The sequence below is a fragment of the Hyperolius riggenbachi genome, chromosome 6, assembly GCF_040937935.1.
Source record: "Hyperolius riggenbachi isolate aHypRig1 chromosome 6, aHypRig1.pri, whole genome shotgun sequence".
NCBI lineage: Eukaryota > Metazoa > Chordata > Amphibia > Anura > Hyperoliidae > Hyperolius > Hyperolius riggenbachi.
In genome coordinates this window covers 105684166-105705220 of record NC_090651.1, presented here as the reverse complement: position 1 = coordinate 105705220, position 21055 = coordinate 105684166, and the positions used below count along the sequence as shown (strand labels likewise).

The following is a 21055-nucleotide window of genomic DNA, read 5'->3' as shown; positions in this document are numbered from 1 at the left end:
CAGGAGGTCTCGACCATCCTCGTGTTGGAACATTTGTCCAGCATGAGTGATGGCCCAGCCTCTGAGACAGCCCCGGGTCCGGTGGCTGCCTCCAATCCACATTTTTACCCGATTCAGGCCAGGACACCGGTGGTGGACACCTTCCAAGATTTGGTCGAAGCTGAACTCATGCAGATTAAAAGAATATCTAGGGCCCCTTCTGACCTTACCAAAACAGAAAAAGAGGCACTACAGTCCCTCCAAAATAATAAAACAATAATTATTCGAAATGCTGATAAAGGAGGTGCTGTAGTGGTTCTTGACGCGGTGGCCTACAAAGATGAGGCACTGCGCCAATTGGGGGATAGTAACATCTATCAGGTCTTGCCTGGGGATCCCACTCAACGCTTCCAGAAGGAGCTGGGACAGTTACTAAGCCTAGGTGTCTCGTTGGGAGTTTTTAGTGATAGAGAGAGGGGGTACCTTATGGTGGAGGCTCCCATTGTCCCGATTTTTCATCACTTACCCAAAGTACACAAACCGGACGTCCCCCCGAGGGGCCGCCCGATAGTTGCGGGTATAGGCTCCTTGGGTGAGCGCCTGGGACAGTGGGTGGACACATGTCTCCAGCCTTTGGTACGCCGTCTCCCTGGGTTTTTGCGTGACACTACACATCTATTGTCTAGTATAGAGAACCTAGAGTGGGATGACCGTTTCATTTGGGTGACAATGGATGTCGCCTCATTATACTCCTCCATTCCCCACCACCTGGCCTTAAAAGCCTTAGATTTCCATATTAAAAAATATAGCACTTTTTCCCCAGCGGTGGGTGATTTTCTTATATTGGCAGTAGAGTATCTTTTAAGTCATAATTATTTTATGTTTGATGGAGTTTACTACCTCCAAAGATGCGGAGCTTCTATGGGAGCTAAATTCTCCCCATCCCTGGCGAATTTATACATGGGGTGGTGGGAGGAGCTCCGCATCTTTGGGGATGATAATCCTTTCTCTGATTTCTTGTTTTGGTATGCCCGTTACATAGATGACCTGCTGCTAATATGGAAGGGCCCCAGCGATGCTTTACCCGGCTTTCTGGGGTACTGTAACAATAACAATTTGAACCTCTCCTTTACTATGGTCTCTAATACAATGGAAATAGATTATTTAGATCTCACATTGACCAGCAGGGAGGGATCTAAGAGCATCCAGACCAGAACTTTCAGAAAGCCGTGTGCGGGTAACTCATTACTGTTGGCAAATAGCTGCCATCCTAGCCATACACTGAAATCCATCCCATATGGTGAAATGGTTAGGGCAGCGAGAAACTGTTCTGATCCTGATATGCTCCAACAGGAGCTGGGAATAGTAGAGTCGAGACTCCATAATCGAGGCTACCAGCGAGATCAGATACAAAAGGCCAAAGATTTGGCCCTTCATAAAAAACGACAGGATCTTTTGACACCGAGGTCCGCTTGCAGGAACAGACAATGGAATAAAGGGGTTAACTTTGTAACCTCTTATAGTTTAGAATACAATCTAATTGTTAATACTATTAAAAAATACTTGCCTGTCCTGCACGCGGACCCAAAATTACATAGAATATTAACAGAAGGATGCGGTTTCTCCTCAAGACGTGCCCCCACTCTCGCTGCAAGTCTCTCACCGAGTTTATATTGCGGTAAAGCTAAACAAACCCCAACTTGGCTCACATATAAAGGCTCCTACAGGTGTGGGTACAACACGTGTAGGTACTGTGGTGTTCACGACCAGACTCGGGTAATTGTCTCATATTCCAAATCTACCATGCACGATATGAAACAATATATCAATTGCCATACATGTAATGTTGTTTATTTAATATCGTGCCAAACATGTAAAGTCCAGTACGTTGGTTGTACCACCCGCCCATTGCGACAAAGAATATCTGAGCATTATAATGGAGCGGGTAGGTGCCTTAGGGATAAGTCCTATATCACCAAGATCTCTAGTGTTTCCAAACATTTCTTACATGTCCACTCCGGGGACATGTCCAGCTTTAAGTTTCAGGGTGTGGAGAGGATTGTGAGTTCTGTGAGGGGTGGGGACACAGACAGGATGCTGTTAAAAAGAGAGGCGTACTGGATTTGGAAATTGGGGACACGCTTACCTTTAGGTTTGAATTCTAGGTTAGATCTAAGTACGATATATAATGTTTAACAAACAGTGATGCATATTCACTCCTAGTTGTGCGTTAGGCAGGTCTCCATATAGTTTCCGACACTTTCCAACGACCATTATAGACTGTGGGTGTACATGTACGCATTTTTACACATTGATATATTTATACATGTATATGTTCATACAATACCCCCCCCCCCCTTTTGCTATGCCAATCCCTCTTCCCCCCCCCCCCTTTTCTCCCCCCTTTTCTCTCCAAACCCCTCCTTTTTCCCTCTAATTTAGTCCTGTTCCCTCTCTCATATATATTTTCGATTTGCACATATTTGTCAACATGCGATGTTTGATGCTATGTTTTAAAAGGACATCTACTGTGTATGTTTTTTATTATTAGGTGTATTGTATTGATTCACACCATTTTAATCATGTCTCTTTAAGAATTGAGTCGACACCTATGGGCGTGTCTTTTTTCACCTATATAATCCGTGTAATGTTTGTCTTTTGTAAGCTATGATTAAGGAGCCGTCGCTCCGATACGCGTGAGCTTTTCCTTGCAATTTTGATGTTGGATTACAAATAAAGGTCTTCTTTTATCATATCCCTCCATCTGGTGCAGCGGGATTTTTTCTTTGGATTTTTGGATGTTTGGCTTGAACTTCCCTGCTCCCATATGTGTCACAGACGTGAGTGTAGCAGCCTGTCTACCAGTGGGATTCTTTTAACCTCCCCAGCGTTCTATTGAGATCGCCAGGGAGGCTGCGGGAGGGTTTTTTTTTAATAAAAAAAAATCTATTTCATGCAGCCAACTGAAAGTTAGCTGCATGAAAGCCCACTAGAGGGCGCTCCGGAGGCGTTCTTCTGATCGCCTCCGGCAAGCATAAGTAACAAGGAAGGCTGCAATGAGCAGCCTTCCTTGTTTGGCTTTCCTCGTCGCCATGGCGACGAGCGGAGTGACGTCATGGACGTCAGCCGACGTCCTGACGTCAGCCGCCTCCGATCCAGCCCTTAGCGCTGGCCGGAACTGATTGGTCCGGCTGCGCAGGGCTCGGGCGGCTGGGGGGACCCTCTTTCGCCGCAGAGCGGCGGCGATCAGGTAGCACACGCGGCTGGCAAAGTGCCGGCTGCGTGTGCTGCTTTTTATTTGAGGAAAATCGGCCCAGCAGGGCCTGAGTGGCAGCCTCCGGCGGTGATGGACGAGCTGAGCTCGTCCATACCGCTCAGGAGGTTAAATATTCCCAGGGTTTGTTATTTCCCTCACTTCCCTTGTTACCGATTGTAGATAGCCCTCTTTTTTGGCAGCGTGAGATAACCCGAATGCCTTCCATTGGTGGACGTCTAAGAAACTGTATTTACTTTATGATTTAATAAAGAGCTCTAAGATGGTGAGCTGGGAATATCTCCAAGATGAATATCAGAGTTTTAGGTCCAAATATTTTAGGTATCTCCAATTGAAACATTGGGTGGACTCATTGCTGGCAAATCAACGGGATGTGGTTATTTCTCTCTCTTGTTTTGAAGGAGCGTGTTTGTAGGACCTGGGGGACATGGCTTACTTAGTAGATTATATTCTTCTCTGAATGAGCCTTCTACTAGCTTTTCTTATGCCTATGTTAAGAAATGGGAGCATGATTTAAAAGGGTCAAGGTCAAATGAAGGCTGGTTGTTGACCTGGAATACTATCCATCACATTTCCATTAAACTATGTCTTGTTGAGTCATCTCTGATAATTTTGAAGTGGTGTTACTGGGTGCCAGCCTGGGTGGTGCATATGGGGGGGGGTTCTGGGCTATGATTCCGAGGCTGCTCAATAAAAGATGATTTATTACACACATTTTGGACGTGCTCTATGTTATCCTGTTTCTAAGCTAAGGTTTATAGACTATTGCAGGCACTTTTTCATACATAAGTGCAGAGGGACCCCTGGTTGGCTCTTTTACACTTTAAAATTGACTCCCTCACTAAATCTCATTGGGTTTTAGCCCATTTTATTTTTGTGGCTGCTAGGCAAACTATTGCTAGGGCTTGGAAGAAACAGTTTGTTCCTTCTGAGGAAGTAAAAAACAGGGTTACCAATTTTATGATTCAAGAACCATTGGCAGGTATTCTCTTGGATAAAAAGCATAAAGTTGATCAAATTTGGCAACCGTTGAGGGACTAATGTGACTGGTAGGGGTTAGTTCCCTGAGAGCTGTGCATCGAGAGGTGCTTGCCAATTCATGTTAATAGTTTGGGTCTTCTTGTTTGGGTCATCTTTACCTTCTTTCCTTTTCTTTTCTTTCTTTCTTTCTTGGTTTTCTTTATCTTCCTACTTTTTCCTTTATCTATTGCAGGGTGTGTGTGTGTGTGTTTGGGGGGGGGGGGGGGGGCAGGAGGGATTGTGTTCCTTTGCTGGGGAAGGCCAGCCATGCTGGCCTGGTGTTCCTCATTTTTATAAGGGAGAAGGTGTTTATTCTCCTGCTATTATAATGTGACTGTTCAGTGTGCCTTCATTAGTTAGTGTGGTGTTATATTATAATGTTTATCAAAGCCATGTTGTTCAGTTCAGGGTGAATGTGGATCTCTCAACTGCTGCTTGTATTTTCCCTAAAACCTCAATAAAGTATATGAAATAGAAAAAAAACAGGCAACACCAATTGCACTTTTCTATAACCACACCCACTGACAATGCGAACGTTTTTAATTTTTTTTAATATATATACAGTGGGTTGCAAAAGTATTCGGCCCCCTTGAAGTTTTTCACATTTTGTCATATTACTGCCACAAACATGAATCAATTTTATTGGAATTCCACGTGAAAGACCAATACCAAGTGATGTACACGTGAGAAGTGGAACGAAAATTATACATGGTTCCAAACATTTTTTACAAATAAATAACTGCAAAGTGGGGTGTGCGTAATTATTCGGCCCCCTTTGGTCTGAGTGCAGTCAGTTGCCCATAGACATTGCCTGATGAGTGCTAATGACTAAATCGAGTGCACCTGTGTGTAATCTAATGTCAGTACAAATACAGCTGATCTGTGACGGCCTCAGAGGTTTTCTAAGAGACTATTGTGAGCAACAACACCATGAAGTCCAAAGAACACACCAGACAGGTCAGGGATAAAGTTATTGAGAAATTTAAAGCAGGCTTAGGCTACAAAAAAAACTTCCAAAGCCTTGAACATCCCACGGAACACTGTTCAAGCCATCATTCAGAAATGGAAGGAGTATGGCACAACTGTAAACCTACCAAGACAAGGCCGTCCACCTAAACTCACAGGCTGAACAAGGAGAGCGCTGATCAGAAATGCAGTCAACAGGCCCATGGTGACTCTGGACGAGCTGCAGAGATCTACAGCTCAGGCGGGGGAATCTGTCTATAGGACAACTATTAGTCGTGCACTGCACAACGTTGGCCTTTATGGAAGAGTGGCAAGAAGAAAGACATTGTTAACAGAAAAGCATGAAAAGTCCTGTTTGCAGTTTGCCACAAGCCATGTGGGGGACACAGCAAACATGTGGAAAAAGGTACTCTGGTCGGATGAGACCAAAATGGAACATTTTGGCCAAAATGCAAAACGCTATGTGTGGCGGAAAACGAACACTGCACATCACTCTGAACACACCATCCCCACTGTCAAATATGGTGGTGGCAGCATCTGCTCTGGGGTGCTCACTCTTCAGCAGGGACAGGGAAGCTGGTCAGAGTTGATATGAAGATGGATGGAGCCAAATACAGGGCAGTCTTGGAAGAAAACCTCTTGGAGTCTGCAAAAGACTTGAGACTGGGGCGGAGGTTCGCCTTTCAGCAGGGCAACGACCCTAAACATAAAGCCAGGGCAACAATGGAATGGTTTAAAACAAAAGATATCCATGTGTTAGAATGGCCCAGTCAAAGTCCAGATCTAAATCCAATCGAGAATCTGTGGCAAGATCTCAAAACTGCTGTTCACAAACGCTGTCCATCTAATCTGACTGAGCTGAAGCTGTTTTGCAAAGAAGAATTGGCAAGGATTTCAGTCTCTAGATGTGCAAAGCTGGTAGAGACATACCCTAAAAGACTGGCAGCTGAAATTGCAGCAAAAGGTGGTTATACAAAGCATTGACTCAGGGGGCCGAATAATTACGCACACTCCACTTTGCAGTTATTTAATAAAAAAAATGTTTGGAATCATGTATGATTTTCGTTCCGCTTTTCAAGTGTACACCACTTTGTATTGGTCTTTCACATGGATTTCCAATAAAATTGATTCATGCTTCTGGCAGAAATATGACAAAATGTGGAAAACTTCAAGGGGGCCGAATACTTTTGCAACCCACTGTACATATGCACAGAAGGAGATACTGGTTGTTCGGCAGTTGGAAGAATATTTCCCACAATGCAAGGAGGTTCACAGACAGGAATCCTGACATCACACTGTGGGAGAGGTTTCACTACAATATCAGCCATACAGATCCCCCTCATAATCTATTCGAGAAAATGTAAAGATTTCTCATGGGAAAAGGGGTATCAGCTACTGATTGGGATGAAGTTCAATCCTTGGTTACGGTTCTTCTTTAAATTGGCTGATTGGCTTCACTCACTGAATAGCAGATTTTGCTTGGTGAGTTAGCATTGCCTTTTCCGTGTGTTTTAGTATGGCACCAGGATGTAGTCAAAATTATATATTCATACCAGTGCAGTTATAAAAAGTTAGGATGATAGCATGAGGGAGACATCCATATTCATACCAGGTTAAAGTGTACCTTAGACTACAGGACATAAAAGTTTTGTACATACCTGGGGCTTCCTCCAGCCCCCTCTGCGTAGATTGCTTCCACACAGTCGTCCAAAGCCTCCTGGATCCTCTGGTAGAAGAGAGGCTACTGCTTTGGAACCTGCTTTGGATAATTTAGTCCTGATACACATGCATTCTTTTCAGTGGGTCAGACTTGACGCATAGGCTTGCATTAGGGAGATTTAACGGGTTCAACTACTTTGCACCACTGCGTTGTAAAATATAATGAAAAATGATGGTTGCCCCAAATACTGCATATACTATAATAACAAGAAACAAGGTTTTAATGCACTGCAACACTTATCATGGGTGAAGTATGATGATGAATAATGAATGGCAATTAATAAGGGATTTTCTACTGAGGGGCAAATTAATAGAAGGAGGGAAAAGTAATAACTGAAACTTTATGAGCAATAAATAATAAATGACATTTAATTAGTTGCTGGTAATGAAAGCTGACATAACAGACCTGACACGTTACATCTTTCAAAGGGTCAAAAATATCAGAGAACAGGATGACTATTTATAGGAGAATGACATGAACCCCATTGGATCAGGTTTACAGCAATAAAGAAACCTGTAATTTATAAAAAAAAACATGTTTGTTAAAAAAATTGTTGCAATATTACCGGTAGTTGGAATTAAAAAAAATATTCTCCAAAGTCTTTCTTTAGTCCATTCTCTCCTGGAGAATAATCAAATCATCTTACACATTTGATGGCTTCGGAGACAATGGACCTCATCCAGTTCATTTTTTCTCCAAGTTTTCTCCTAGGAGTTAATTTATCATCTTCCTTTAAACTTTTGCACTCTGCAATTAAAAAAATTACCAAAAAGTAGGTGAAAAAGTACTGTCAAAGTTCTGAGCATTTTCTTGCATGCTGGTGACTTAAAAGACTTTTTATTTATAATGTGAAAATATTGCCTAGGAGAAAATTAAAGAAATAAAGTGAATTAGATCAGGCTCCACGAACTGAGCACTAGAGGTGATGTGTTCTGCATAATTGATGGATAAGCATGGAACTGAATTTATCAGGTGATTTCTGACTAATTTTTGAATGGCTGGTCATGATCCTCTGATCAATTCTTAGGCCTGGTGCACACCGAGCGGTTTTTGAAGCAATCCGCAAACCGCTTCCGCCTTGGAAAATGCTTGGCTAGTGTATTTCAATGGGATGGTGCACACCAGCGCTTTGAGGTTTTTAGCAAACCGCAAATGTGGGTCCTGCAGAACTTTTGCAGTTTGCAGAAGCGTTTCTGCCTCAATGTAATTCTGCAATTCTACCTCAGTCCACCTTATAGTGAGATCGCTAAGATGGCAGACAGTGTTCTCACCAGAAGAATCGAGAGTCTCTGAGGATCGGAAGAAGAATGGCTGCCAGCTTCTGGATCATCGGGGGAGGTGAGTTACAAATACCTGCTGTGGGCAAGTTCTGCATATACCTCCTGGTGGCTACCCCAATACCCCAAGTCAGGCTCAGGGTTACCACTCTGAGTTGCAGATTTCTGGCCCAAGCCTGACTCTGGGTTACCACTAAGCAAGTTAAATTGATCTCATGTTTTTTTTCAATGAATTTTCCTCAAGTGAATTATAAATAGAATAAATTACTGTAATAATCTCTAAGGCCTAGTAAACACAAGGAAATTTGTGGACAGTCTTTTGGGTCACTATTAGTGTTGGGCAAACATGAACCATGGCGTAGTGAATAACACTCTCATCTTGCAGCGCTGAGTTCCTGGGCTCGAATTCCAGCCAGGTCACTATCTGCCAGGAGTTTGTATGTTCTTCCCATGTCTGTGTGGGTTTCTGCCAGGTTTCTCCCCACATCCCAAAAACATTCAGGTAAGTTAATTGGCTTCCCCCTAATGTAGGCTCCAGACTAGATGTTCATATGATTGACTATGGTACGGATTATATTGAGAGACAATTAGTACGACGATAAGACGATATAATGTTATTATAAAAAAGCTATATCTCTGAAAATAAAAATATTAGTTGTTTTTCTACTAATGTTCTATTAATTATCAGTACTACACATATAATTCATTATATCATAAGTTTTGGGGTTTTTTTTCTCTTCAGTGTCACTTTAAAAATATCAGAGCTAACATGGCAGGACAATAAATAGTACGGTATCACAAGGATCCTTGAGAAAGCCCAGCCAGGCAACGGGCCAGTGGCAGGAGCATATGAAGACTCACCCTCCCTGGTAGGATACCCTTGTGTGCACCAAAGCGGCCTTTCACCATGGCACCTTCTTTTCCTCACTGATTTATTTGCTATTATTTTGGTACATTCTGTTTGTGGTGGTTAATTTTTCCTATCTTCACACTGGCACTGTCTTCTTGCAGCCACCCCCGCCTTTTCCTTCCCCTATCACTCTATGCATCAGCACTTTCCTATTGCGATTGTTGGCAATACTTATATTTATTCAATTGATGCACTTGCATTTGATGCTACACTTTTGATCCATTACACATAGAGATGGCCCGAACTTCCGATTTTTGGTTTGCGAACTTCCGCAAAAGTTCAGTTCGCGCGAACTTTCGCGAACCGCAATAGACTTCAATGGGGAGGCGAACTTTGAAAACTAGAAAAATTTATGCTGGCCACAAAAGTAATGAAAAAGATGTTTCAATGGGGTCTAACACCTGGAGGGGGGCATGGTGGAGTGAGATAAATGCCAAAAGTCCTCGGGAATAATCTGGATTTGACGCAAAGCAGGGTTATAATACCTAAAAGGCAGAAATCACATTGCTTTCCTAAATTGGAGACCTAAAGTGCTTGAAAACATCTTGCGTGTGTAGACATGGATCAGCAGGTAGTGTAAGTAGTGTACTGCTTCACACTGACACACCAAACTCACTGTGTAACGCACCACAAACAGCTGTTTGTGTAGTGACGGCCGTGCTGGACTGGTGCGCACCATGGTAAGACTGCTCTTCCTCAGTGATATCAGGTCATGTCTGATTGCCTTATCAACATTTAATGGTTCTTTCTCTACCATTGTTAAAGCTTACATCTATTTTTTTAAATACTTGTTCTGCTTGCTGTTCAGTACCTGCAACAAGAATCTTTTATGGAGGGCAAGTCTGCCATTGTGAGTGACCACGGGTAATGGCCGGGGAATCAGGGTTCGATTCCGGTCCGGAGTGGGAGCCTGAGAACTGGCTACCACCACTGCACATCAAAGTAAGGACCCATTTGCTGTATAAGTAATTTACCTGCCCTGACCATGCTTTGCAGACCAGGCATCTGTGGTCAGATGGACCCTTGACCCAGCGCAAGATGAACCAAATCGAAAGCATTTGCCAAGAATGTTTTATGGAGGGCAAGTCTGCCATTCATTCAACTGTGTGAAACTTTCTATGGTACTTTCTCAGTAGCATGGTGACCACGGGTAATGGCTGGGGAATCCTGGTTCTATTCCGGTCCGGATTGGGAGCCTAAGAAACGGCTACCACCACCACACATCCAAGGAAGGCAGCAGGCACGCTGTGGGCAAAGGAGCAGGAACGGCTATCACACAGTCTGTGCCCCACCTTCTTGCAACCAGTCAAACAGTGGCAGCGCTGTCCATTTTGCTAAAGAAGCTATAGGGCCTGATTAATTCATCTTCTGTTTAAAATAACCCCGCAATTGAAAAAGTACAAAATACATTAGGCCCATAATACGTTATATTTAGACCTGTGCTTGGTGTTGATCAATAGATTGTATTCGTTGCATTGGGCCCAATCCAATTCACTTTTACTCCAAGTTTTCTCCTAGTTAATATTTTCACACTTTATCAATAAAATGCCTTTTTAACAAAAGATGAAAATGATCTGCAATGAGAAAACTTAGGGGGAAAAAAATAATTTGATCGGGCCCATTGTCTTCTTTTGCAGAGAATCTCTGGTCCAGATCCGATTCACTTTTGCTCTTACGTTTTCTCCTAGGAGATAATTTTTAATTTTTAAGTTTCATAATGTTTGCACTCTGCAATTGAAAAAGTACCAAAAAGTAGGTAAAAGAGTGGTGTTAAAATTATTCTGAGTATTTTCTTGCTGCCTGGTGGCTTAACCACTTGATGAACCAGCCTTTACCCCCCCCCCCCCCCCCTTAAGGACCAGTGCTGATTTTGCTGATCTGTGCTGGGTGGGCTCTACAGTCCCCAGCACAGATCAAATACCAGTCAGAGCGACCAGATCGCCACCCCCCTTTTTTCCCCACTAGAGGGATGATGTGCTGGGGGGGTCTGATCACTCCTGCCTGCGTGTGGCTGGCGGGGGGGCACCTCAAAGCCCCCTCCACTGCAGGATTCCCCCTCTCCTCCCTCTCTGCCCCGGAGATCGGAGGCTGCACAGGAACGGATCTGTCCTGTGCAGCCTCTAACAGGCTCCTGCCTGTCATGTGACAGTGATCCCCGGCCGCTGATTGGCCGGGGATCGCTGATCTAGTACAACGCTGCTACTATTAGCAGCGTTGTACAAATGTAAGCAAAGCGGATTATTTCTGCTTGTGTTTACATTTAGGGATGTAGAAAGTGAAGTCCGCACGATGTCGATGAAATCACTATGGCTTTATTCAATAGTTACACATACAAGCTAAGAACCAGCACCACATGCTGACATGTTTCGGGCGTTACACGCCCTTAATCATAGCGTGTAACGCCTGAAACATGTCAGCATGTGGTGCTGGTTCTTAGCTTGTATGTGTAACTATTGAATAAAGCCATAGTGATTTCATCGACATCGTGCGGACTTCACTTTCTACATCCTTGGATCTGAGGTCTTGGCAGCCTGTTTTCTGCACTGTCGATAGACGGAGGTATTGAGCGGAGTTCCACATTTCTATTGTTTACATTTAGCCTGCGAGCCGCGATCGGCGGCCTGCAGGCTAATCACGGAGCCCCCCGCCGTGAATTGACAGGAAGCAGCTGCTCGCGCGAGCGGCTGTTTCCTGATTAATTAGCCTGCAGCCGGCGACGCAATTGTGCGTCACTGGTCCTGCAGCTACCACTTTGCCGACGCGCGTTATGAGTGCGCGGTCGGCAAGTGGTTAAAAGGCATTTTACTTATAATGTGAAAATATCACCTAGGAGAAAACTTAGGAGAAAAGGGGAATTGGATTGGGCCCTCTGAGTGTTGCTGCTTCACAAAGCAACTCATTCTCCTGTATTTGAGATGAACAGGAAATCCAACTACTCGTGTTAGTGCCGTAGTTGTCTGCAGTGATGAGTGTTATTTATGGTATTAATGTAATGATGCCTCTTAACATCATGAGTATTCTAACATGTTTGCTTTATGGCCATAGTTATTTTTTCCTACAGCTTGATCATAATTCAGTGCAGTTCAATTGGTCATTTCTTCAGATAATGATAACTGCAATCACAGTTCCCTGACACAGTGTCAAGGACATCTGACAGATGCATCATAAGTGATGATCTTAATGATGATTGGTGGAGATTAATCATTCTCTCCACATTAGTCTGAACATTTATATACCACTATGAGTACACATTAGGAAGCAATATTTTATTTTAAAGGCCAACTTCAAGCACAAATGTTTTCCTGGTCCTGTACAGGCACCCAGTTGCAAAGCTTGTTTTTATCTGTGTATAGACTCCTTGATTAGCTAGCAGCAATAGAGCATTGTACCATGTTAGCCATCAGTAAAAGCCAGATGCTTTGGATAAAGATGATATTATTTTATTTATTGACTAACTTAAAAATAGCAGAGTAAGCTTTCCGCTAGTCTACCTTCACCGGACTTGAATCCTATATGCTGACAAGTTGTTAGAGCACACAGCTACTGTATATGCAAGCAACATCGAAAGGGGATACATGGATTTTTGGGAAACATAAATACATGTCATTACAATGCATTAATTGAAAAAGACATCCAATTTCAGAGTACCTAAAAGATCTCTCAAGATCCCATTTGGATGTCTTGTTTCAATTGAGGCGGAATATAACCCAGCATTTCAACTTTGCTCTAAAACATTATTTACAGCATATTATATGCAACCAGCATTTTTTTTACTAGACCAGCATTGGAAGGGTTACACACAGAGCTTTAAAGTTCCGCGGAAAGAAATGCAGACGCATCCGAAGTTTAGATAGACACATTTAAGTAAACACAATGTAACAAGTGAGGAATGTGACTCACTCTCTCTCTGTGTCCGGGAGCTACTGCACAGTCAGAGTGTGTGTCAAATTCACCACTTGTTACATTGCATTTACTTAAATGTATCTATCTAAACTTCAGATGCGTCTGCATTTCTTTCCACGGAACTTTAAAGCTCTGTGTGTAACCCGTCCAATGCTGGTCTAGTAAAAAAAAAATGCTGGTTGCATATAATATGCGGTATCATATATGTAATACATGTTTTAGAGCAAAGTTGAAATGCTGGGTTATATTCCGCTTTAAAGCATGACGTGTATATGTTTCCAAAAAAAAAATCCATGTATCCCCTTTTAATGTTGTATGTACTTTAACAACTTGTCAGCATACAGGAATCTAATGAAGACACAACAGTCGAAAGCTTACTCTTATATTTTATAAGTTAGCCAATAAATGGTATCACTCTGATTCAAAACTTCTCGCTACATTAGCTAGTGTCAGATACATTTAATTTTGGAATCTGATCTGAAACCATCTCTAGCCCCTTCCTGCAGTGCAGAGTCTAGAGCTTTAGACTTCAATATTCTCATAGAGCTCTATGTAAGCTATTTTCTCAAGCCAAAGTCATGATGATGCAGACTTTAGCAATGAAGAGTAAACCCACCTAAAGAGTCTATGTTCAATGTTTCAGGTCAAATGATCACCAAGAGTCTTTAGATTTATAAGTCTCGGTGCAAAAAGGTAATATTAGAATATTCTGCTTACTGAGCTGCTAAATGGAATGTTTACAATTACGCCTGGAGTTAAGCAGCCGGGGGGTAACTAGAGGAGAGCAGCACCTGCGATCGCAGCGTGGCCCAGAGCTGTGGGGGCCCCCCAACTACCAACCTTCCCTTCCTCCGATACAGAGAACTATACTCCAGATCAGGTGTGTGTTGTGGCTACACTTGGTATGGGTGAGAAGATCATAATGGCCATACTTGTTTTATGAATTTTGTGAGATGGGCCCCAAGGCTGTGAAGGGCACCAAGGGGAGGCAAGGGAAGTGGTGTAAACACTGGGGACCCCTATCATTTTTTGGCTGGGGAGCCCCATGAATTGTAGTTATTCCACTGTAAGCAGCCCATACACTATGCTTTTTGTACCAAAACCAGGAAATTATTGAGATCTATCTAAAGGTGGTCATTAACCTATTTTGGTTCCTGGACATAGAAACTACGTCCAGGAACTATGCGCGCTGGCGCGCGCTCCCGCGGCCGATCACACGCGTGCACGCGCGCTCCCGGCCTGCGGATCGTTAGCCAGGCAATCAGTAAATCGGGCTATGGTGCCCGATCACTGATTCCTCTCCCCCGCTGAAAAAGCGACAGCTTCTCTCAGAAGCTGCGCCTTTTTTGGCTGTTACCTCCCCCATGCATCGCTCTAAGCGTATGTTACGCTTAGAGTGATGTCATGTAAACAAACTCATGGCCGCAATCTTGTGGCCAAAAAGTAATACTACAACTAAAAGTAAAAAAAAATAAAAATGAACACACATTTACATTATAAACCTATTGTTTACACCCCACCCTCCCAAAACTACCCAAATAAAATGTTTAATATAAAAAAAAAAAAAAACATTACAATTAAAAAAAAAAAAACATGTAAATATTTACCTAAGGGTCTAAACTTTCTAAATATCAATGTAAAGATGATATATTTCTATATTTTTTTTTAATTTTAAACTTGTAAATAGTGATAGATGCAAAACGGAAAAAACGCACCTTTATTTCCAAATAAAATATTGTCACCATACATTGTGATAGTGACATAACTTTAATGGTGTAATAACCGGGACATATGGGCAAATACAATACGTGAGTTTTAATTATGGAGGCATGTATTATTTTAAAACTATAATGGCTGAAAACTGAGAAATAATGATTTTTTCCGTTTTTTTCTTATTCTTCCTGTTAAAATGCATTTACAGTAAAGTGTCTCTTAGCAAAATGTACCCCCCCCCAAAGAAAGCCTAATTGGTGGCGGAAAAAAACAAGATATAGATCAGTTCATTGTGATAAGTAGTGATAAAGTTATAGGCTAATGAATGGGAGGTGAACATTTCTGAAGTGAAAACGACGGAACACGAATGGGCTAATGATACAAATCTCTGGATGATCAATCTTCTGATTCGATCATAATATCGACCTAAAGCAATCATCCAAGTTCAGGGCTCAATAATGGAGGGAATGGAATCAATCCATCAATGTTATGATCGAATCGGATAATCGATCGTCCAAAGAATTGTAGTTAATAGGTTGTGTTAATAGACACCTTAAAGAGAACCTGAACTGAAAATTAAAAAAAATTAAAATATGCAGGTCATACTTACCTCCTATGTAGTCTACTTATCAATCTCTCTCTCCTCTCTTGCAACCTGTTTGTCCAATGTGATCAATGGAATTCTCTGTCCTTCATTTTGAAAATGGCCATTGCCCCATAACAGCTTCCTGGTCAGCATACTGTTAAACTGTAATATTGCCCACTTGAGCCATAGGGTAACATGGACATTACCTTGCACATTCAGTTGTAACTGACAGCAGCTGCTATATAACTGACAGCAACTGGTATATTTCAGTTCTGACAAAATATTGTCAGAACTGGAAGGGATCACTGTAAGAGGAAAATGGTTGGTGAGCTTCTGAGAGGAACTAATGGTGAGGTATGTATGTAATATTCATTTACAGCTGACTCGTGTTTATTTTAAATAATTTTACTCAGTTCAGGTTCCCTTTAAAGCTAACCACAGACAGATTTATATTCGTGTATATACTGTAAGAATATCTGCTGCAATGGAGAGGTATTCGTGTGGCGGTCAGGTATAGCGTTAGGTGTAGTTGGGGAGGTTAGTGCTAGGTGTTGGTAGGGGGAGGTTAGCATTAGGTGTATGTAGCAGGGAGATTATTGTAAGGCCCTGTTCACATTGGCACTAAAAACAATCTGTTTAGTTGAGCTAAACGGACCAGATCATAACAGAGGTGAACGGATCCAATGTAAATCAATAGGATCCATTCCCCATTGCTCCATTAGAACAGATCTATGAGTCACATTCGCCGAATGGACTGCAAGTTTTAGTAGGCTGCAATAAACCTGGAGTGAAAAATGTTTCACATTGACACAGATCAGTTTTGATCTACCCAGTGTGAATCGGGCCTGGAGAGGTTAGTGTTAGGTGTACGTAGAGGGGGTTAGTGCAAGGCATACACAGGGAGGAGATTAGAGTTATGTGTAGGTAGGGCATGCTAATGTTAAAGGATAGGGTAGGGGGGAGGTTAGTGGTAGAAAGCAACTGTAGTTGCACCATGCAAATTTACAACACTAAGCCTTTAGTTGAATATCAGTAGTTATATTAATGACACTATCTCGTTCTCAAATTACTAAGCAGAATTTTTACACTGATTCTTGGCTACTGGCTACTGTAGCCCTGTACCTACTATGTCTATGTGGCTATCTCACCCTACAAACAGAAGATCAAAATTATCAACACGTGAGAATCAACATGTTAGGAAAACAGCAAGAAAACCTCCATCTTTCTCTCACTTCAGGTTTCTATCAAGAAAGATGTTTGTTCCTATTTTCAATTTACTAAATCCGAAATTCTTTATTCCAATATAGTTACTATCCAGGAATATGTAGGTTCCCGTGAAGACTAGTAAGGTTTAACTGTCACACCTCAATTATTACCCCAATGATGTTTCATTTGACAAATCGTTAAGTTTGACGCCTCTGCTCCTGATTACCTGGTACCTCTTCTGATAATCTGCAGGGGTGACACAATGGAAAAGGGAGCCTAGACAGGGCGTGTCATGCTCGGCTAAATTCATTCTGATATCTAGAGCTTCACATAAAAGATTTATCAAGGAAGCTGAAGTGTTGCAGATTATTTGCTTGTGACAACCCTTTCAATTGGAGCCGGAGCTGAGATTTCCTGATGCCCAGTGCAGTCAGTTCCAAGCTCGTAGTGCCACAGCTTGATCCAATTACTGTGCTACATCCCTCATCACTCTTTTCCTGATTCTCACATCTCAGCCTCATTAAGGTGATATCTGACAGGACTAGTCAATGCAAAATTATAACTCTTAGGTTACTCAGACATTTTGGAATGACATTTGGTTGACTGAACTTAGTTGTAGCCAAGTAGCAAACTGATTGAAAATATATTCTTTTGCCTATTTAAAAAAAGATATTCTTATCTAAAGGAAAATATTTAATAAACGTGTGCAGAAAGACAGGGGTTTGATATATATCCTAAGTTATTACTCTTTGACAATATTCTTTAGGACAGAGATGAAAAAAATCTATTACACATGAAATGAGGTTGGATTTTAATATGTTAAAAAAAACACAAGCCACTGTATCTAAATTCAATCCATTATTTGTTTTCTTTAATGGAGAATTCTATGAAATGGGACATTGGATAAAAATAAGATTAGTAATTTATACTTGTTGAAAAATATTTGTCTTTTAAAAGTTATCAACAGTAAAACTTTTGAATATTCCTTTAAACGCTGTCTCTAGTCAGCATTATTAATCAATTAATCCATTTCCTGATGCCTACCTAATTCCCTTTGTAAATGTCTAACCCTATCCTCCTATCCCTTACTATTAACTCTATTTTCCCTCTACCCTTTCCTCTGACAGTGACTTTTCTAAAACTTATCTTAACCTATAACCCTATTTCCCTATCCAGAGCTTGGCAATGTAATAGCTGAGCCTCAGCACCCACTAAATTTCCTCCAAATCCCATATCCAAAGCTTGGCACCCATTTATATACTGTATTGGCTATGTAATAGTAGAGATGTCGCGAACTTCCACAAAAGGTTTGCGAATCGGCTTCAATGGGCAGATGAACTTGAAGAACTACAAACACTGTTTCTGGCCACAAAAGTGATGGAAAAGATCAGTGCAGTTTCTAGGTTAAACTGCTCCCAGGGCGAGTATCAAAAATACGCCCCCCCCCCCCCCCCCCCCCACCATAAAAAAAAAAAGTTAAAATGCTGCCAGCTGCACTTAAGTGCACTCCTGTCCGTTTTTTATCAGCACATCAATGTTACGGATTGTTACGTGTTGCTGAAAAGCGGACAGCAGCGCACTAGTGTGTACAGGCCCTAAAGCACTTGTGCAACGCTTTTTTACTCTGTGCACAAGCACTTCATTTTACTGAGCATGTGCGGACCTTGCTTGTGCATGCCCAGTACAGATACATTCGCCCACGCTCGTTTGCGTTCTGAAAGGAAGATACAGGAAACCCCTGGACTATCCTGCCCTTCCATTGAGGCACCACAGCTCCCAGCAAGCCCTACCTCCATTATAGAAGTACCACAGTTTCCAGCATGCTCATCCTCTTCAATGGAGGTACCACAGTTCCCACATAGTTTTGGATTGTCACTAGGGCCTCAAGAGATGGCTGCCCAATGTGAATTGTGGTCCCCTGCAGAACATTTTTCAGTGGAGCGCACTATCCTGTCCGGCTGGCTTGCTCCTCTATGTGCTTCATACTGGTGGGCGCCTCATCTGACCTGACGGCATGAACATACTCCAGTGGTGTCAGAAATGAGGTGCATGTGAAGGTGAAAAGCAAAAAACTCGCAGGGGAGCGCACCATCCAGACAGGTGTCTGTGTGCTCTGCTACGAATATTCAGAAGCTCCAAGGGACCACTATTCACTGGGAGACCAGGAGGGGCTCTAAGGGAAATCACAATACTATATGGAAGAGAAGGGGCATGCTGGGATCTGTGGTGCCTCTATAGAAGGAAGGTGCATGCTGGGACCTGTGGTGCCTCTGTGGAGGAGCATGCTAGGAACTGTAATGCCTCTATAAAGGGGAGGGAGGAAGGGGCTTGCTGGGAGCTTTGATACCTCTACAGAAGGGAGGGAAATGCTGGCAGCTGTAGTATCTGTATAGGCTGGGAGCTGTGGTACCTCTGTATAAGGGGGGCTTGCTGGGAGCACTGGTACCTTTATACAAAGGGGAGGGTGGCTTGCTGGGAGCACTAATACCTTTATACAGAGGGGAGGGGGGCTTGCTGGGAGCAGTGGTACCTTTATAGAAAGGGGAGGGGGTTTGCTGGGAGCAGTGGTACCTTTATACAGAGGGGAGGGGGGCTTGCTGGGAGCACTAATACCTTTATACAGAGGGGAGGGGGGCTTGCTGGGAGCAGTGGTACCTTTATAGAAAGGGGAGGGGGTTTGCTGGGAGCAGTGGTACCTTTATACAGAGGGGAGGGGGGCTTGCTGGGAGCACGAATACCTTTATACAGAGGGGAGGGGGGGCTTGCTGGGAGCAGTGGTACCTTTATAGAAAGGGGAGGGGGTTTGCTGGGAGCAGTGGTACCTTTATACAGAGGGGAGGGGGGCTTGCTGGGAGCACTAATACCTTTATACAGAGGGGAGGGGGGGCTTGCTGGGAGCAGTGGTACCTTTATAGAAAGGGGAGGGGGTTTGCTGGGAGCAGTGGTACCTTTATACAGAGGGGAGGGGGGCTTGCTGGGAGCACTAATACCTTTATACAAAGGGGAGGGGGGCTTGCTGGGAGCACTAATACCTTTATACAGAGGGGAGGGGGGCTTGCTGGGAGCAGTGGTACCTTTATACAGAGGGGAGGGGGGCTTGCTGGGAGCAGTGGTACCTTTATACAGAGGGGAGGGGGGCTTGCTGGGAGCAGTGGTACCTTTATACAAAGGGGAGGGGGCTTGCTGGGAGCACTAATACCTTTATACAGAGGGGAGGGGGGCTTGCTGGAAGCAGTGGTACCTTTATACAGAGGGGAGGGGAGCTTGCTGGGAGCAGTGGTACCTTTATACAGAGGGGAGGGGGGCTTGCTGGGAGCAGTGGTACCTTTATACAGAGGGGAGGGGGGCTTGCTAGGAGCAGTGGTACCTTTATACAGAGGGGAGGGGGGCTTGCTGGGAGCAGTGGTACCTTTATACAGAGGGGAGGGGGGCTTGCTGGGAGCAGTGGTACCTTTATACAAAGGGGAGGGGGCTTGCTGGAAACAGTGGTACCTTTATACAGATGGGAGGGGGGCTTGCTGGGAGCAGTGGTACCTTGAGAAGGAAATAAATGGGCCCCCTAATGCTGTGGGGTGGGGAAGGGGTTGTCAGGACAGAGGAGCAGGACAAGTACTCACAGCATGCAGGCCAGGGGGACACAGGCAGCAGAGACGCAGACACATCCTGTCCGTTTGGCTGAACACTCTCCCCTTCCCCCGACACCATGCTTTGAACTCAGACTCTTGGAGGGGAGGGGAGGGGGGGGGAAGGAAGAAGCTGCCTGGGACACGCTCTTCAGGAAGTTATCCCGGGGCAGGCTGTCAGAGATGAGCTGCAGGCAAGTGTCATGCCTGCAGCTGTGTGTTTGCTCTGCCCAACGCTCTTCCACCAGGAGAGTCTTTCCCTGCCACCCAGCTTCCCTGCACTTAAGAGCCCCCTGCCCGACCAGACCAGCGACCACGCTATCAGTCATTATGGCAGCCAGCAGGAACCTGCGCCTCCCCCCTTCTCACTGACAGCAGCCATATCGGCAGGAGAGCACAGGTCAGATACAAAGGAGTTGAACTACTGACCGGGGGGTGGCTCCTGCGGCTGCCTCTGTTGCCACACATCATCCAGGAGCGAGGATGCAGCAGGGATCCAGTCAGGGAAACACACGTGGTCATCTCCTTCCAGGGCGCCCTGACACCTGCAGTACCCCTACTGTACGTCAGTGTCACCACGCATTGGTCATGTGGTGTTCACTTGACGTTGGGCACGGCTGGCAAGGCAACAGGACGCCCAGGAGGAGTGCAGAGCGGTGATCACGCTGGTCTTCCTGGGCTAGGCTGCACTGCGTGTCACTGTCTTACTCTTTCTATTGGTCTGTACTTGCCGGCGCCCCCCTTCGGCCCCCTGCTGCACTGCGCCCCGGGCAGTTGCACGTACCGCACGCCCCAAAAAACGGCCCTGGAAAAGATGTTTCAAGGGGTCTAACACCTGGAGGGAGCATGGCGGAGTGGGATACATGCCAAAAGTCCTC

General features: G+C 43.9%; 1 long non-coding RNA gene across 1 annotated transcript in view; it reads right to left on the bottom strand.

Moving 5' to 3' along the window:
* LOC137522517 (uncharacterized) overlaps nucleotides 1-20254 on the bottom strand; it is a 22019-nt gene extending 1765 nt beyond the window's left edge. The window contains exons 1-2 of the long non-coding RNA XR_011022313.1: nucleotides 20172-20254; nucleotides 7606-7706 (exon numbers count right to left, since the gene is read on the bottom strand). This is a non-coding gene — a long non-coding RNA (uncharacterized lncRNA). The remainder of the gene's footprint in view (nucleotides 1-7605; nucleotides 7707-20171) is intronic.
* Between the last annotated feature and the right edge of the window lie 801 nt (nucleotides 20255-21055).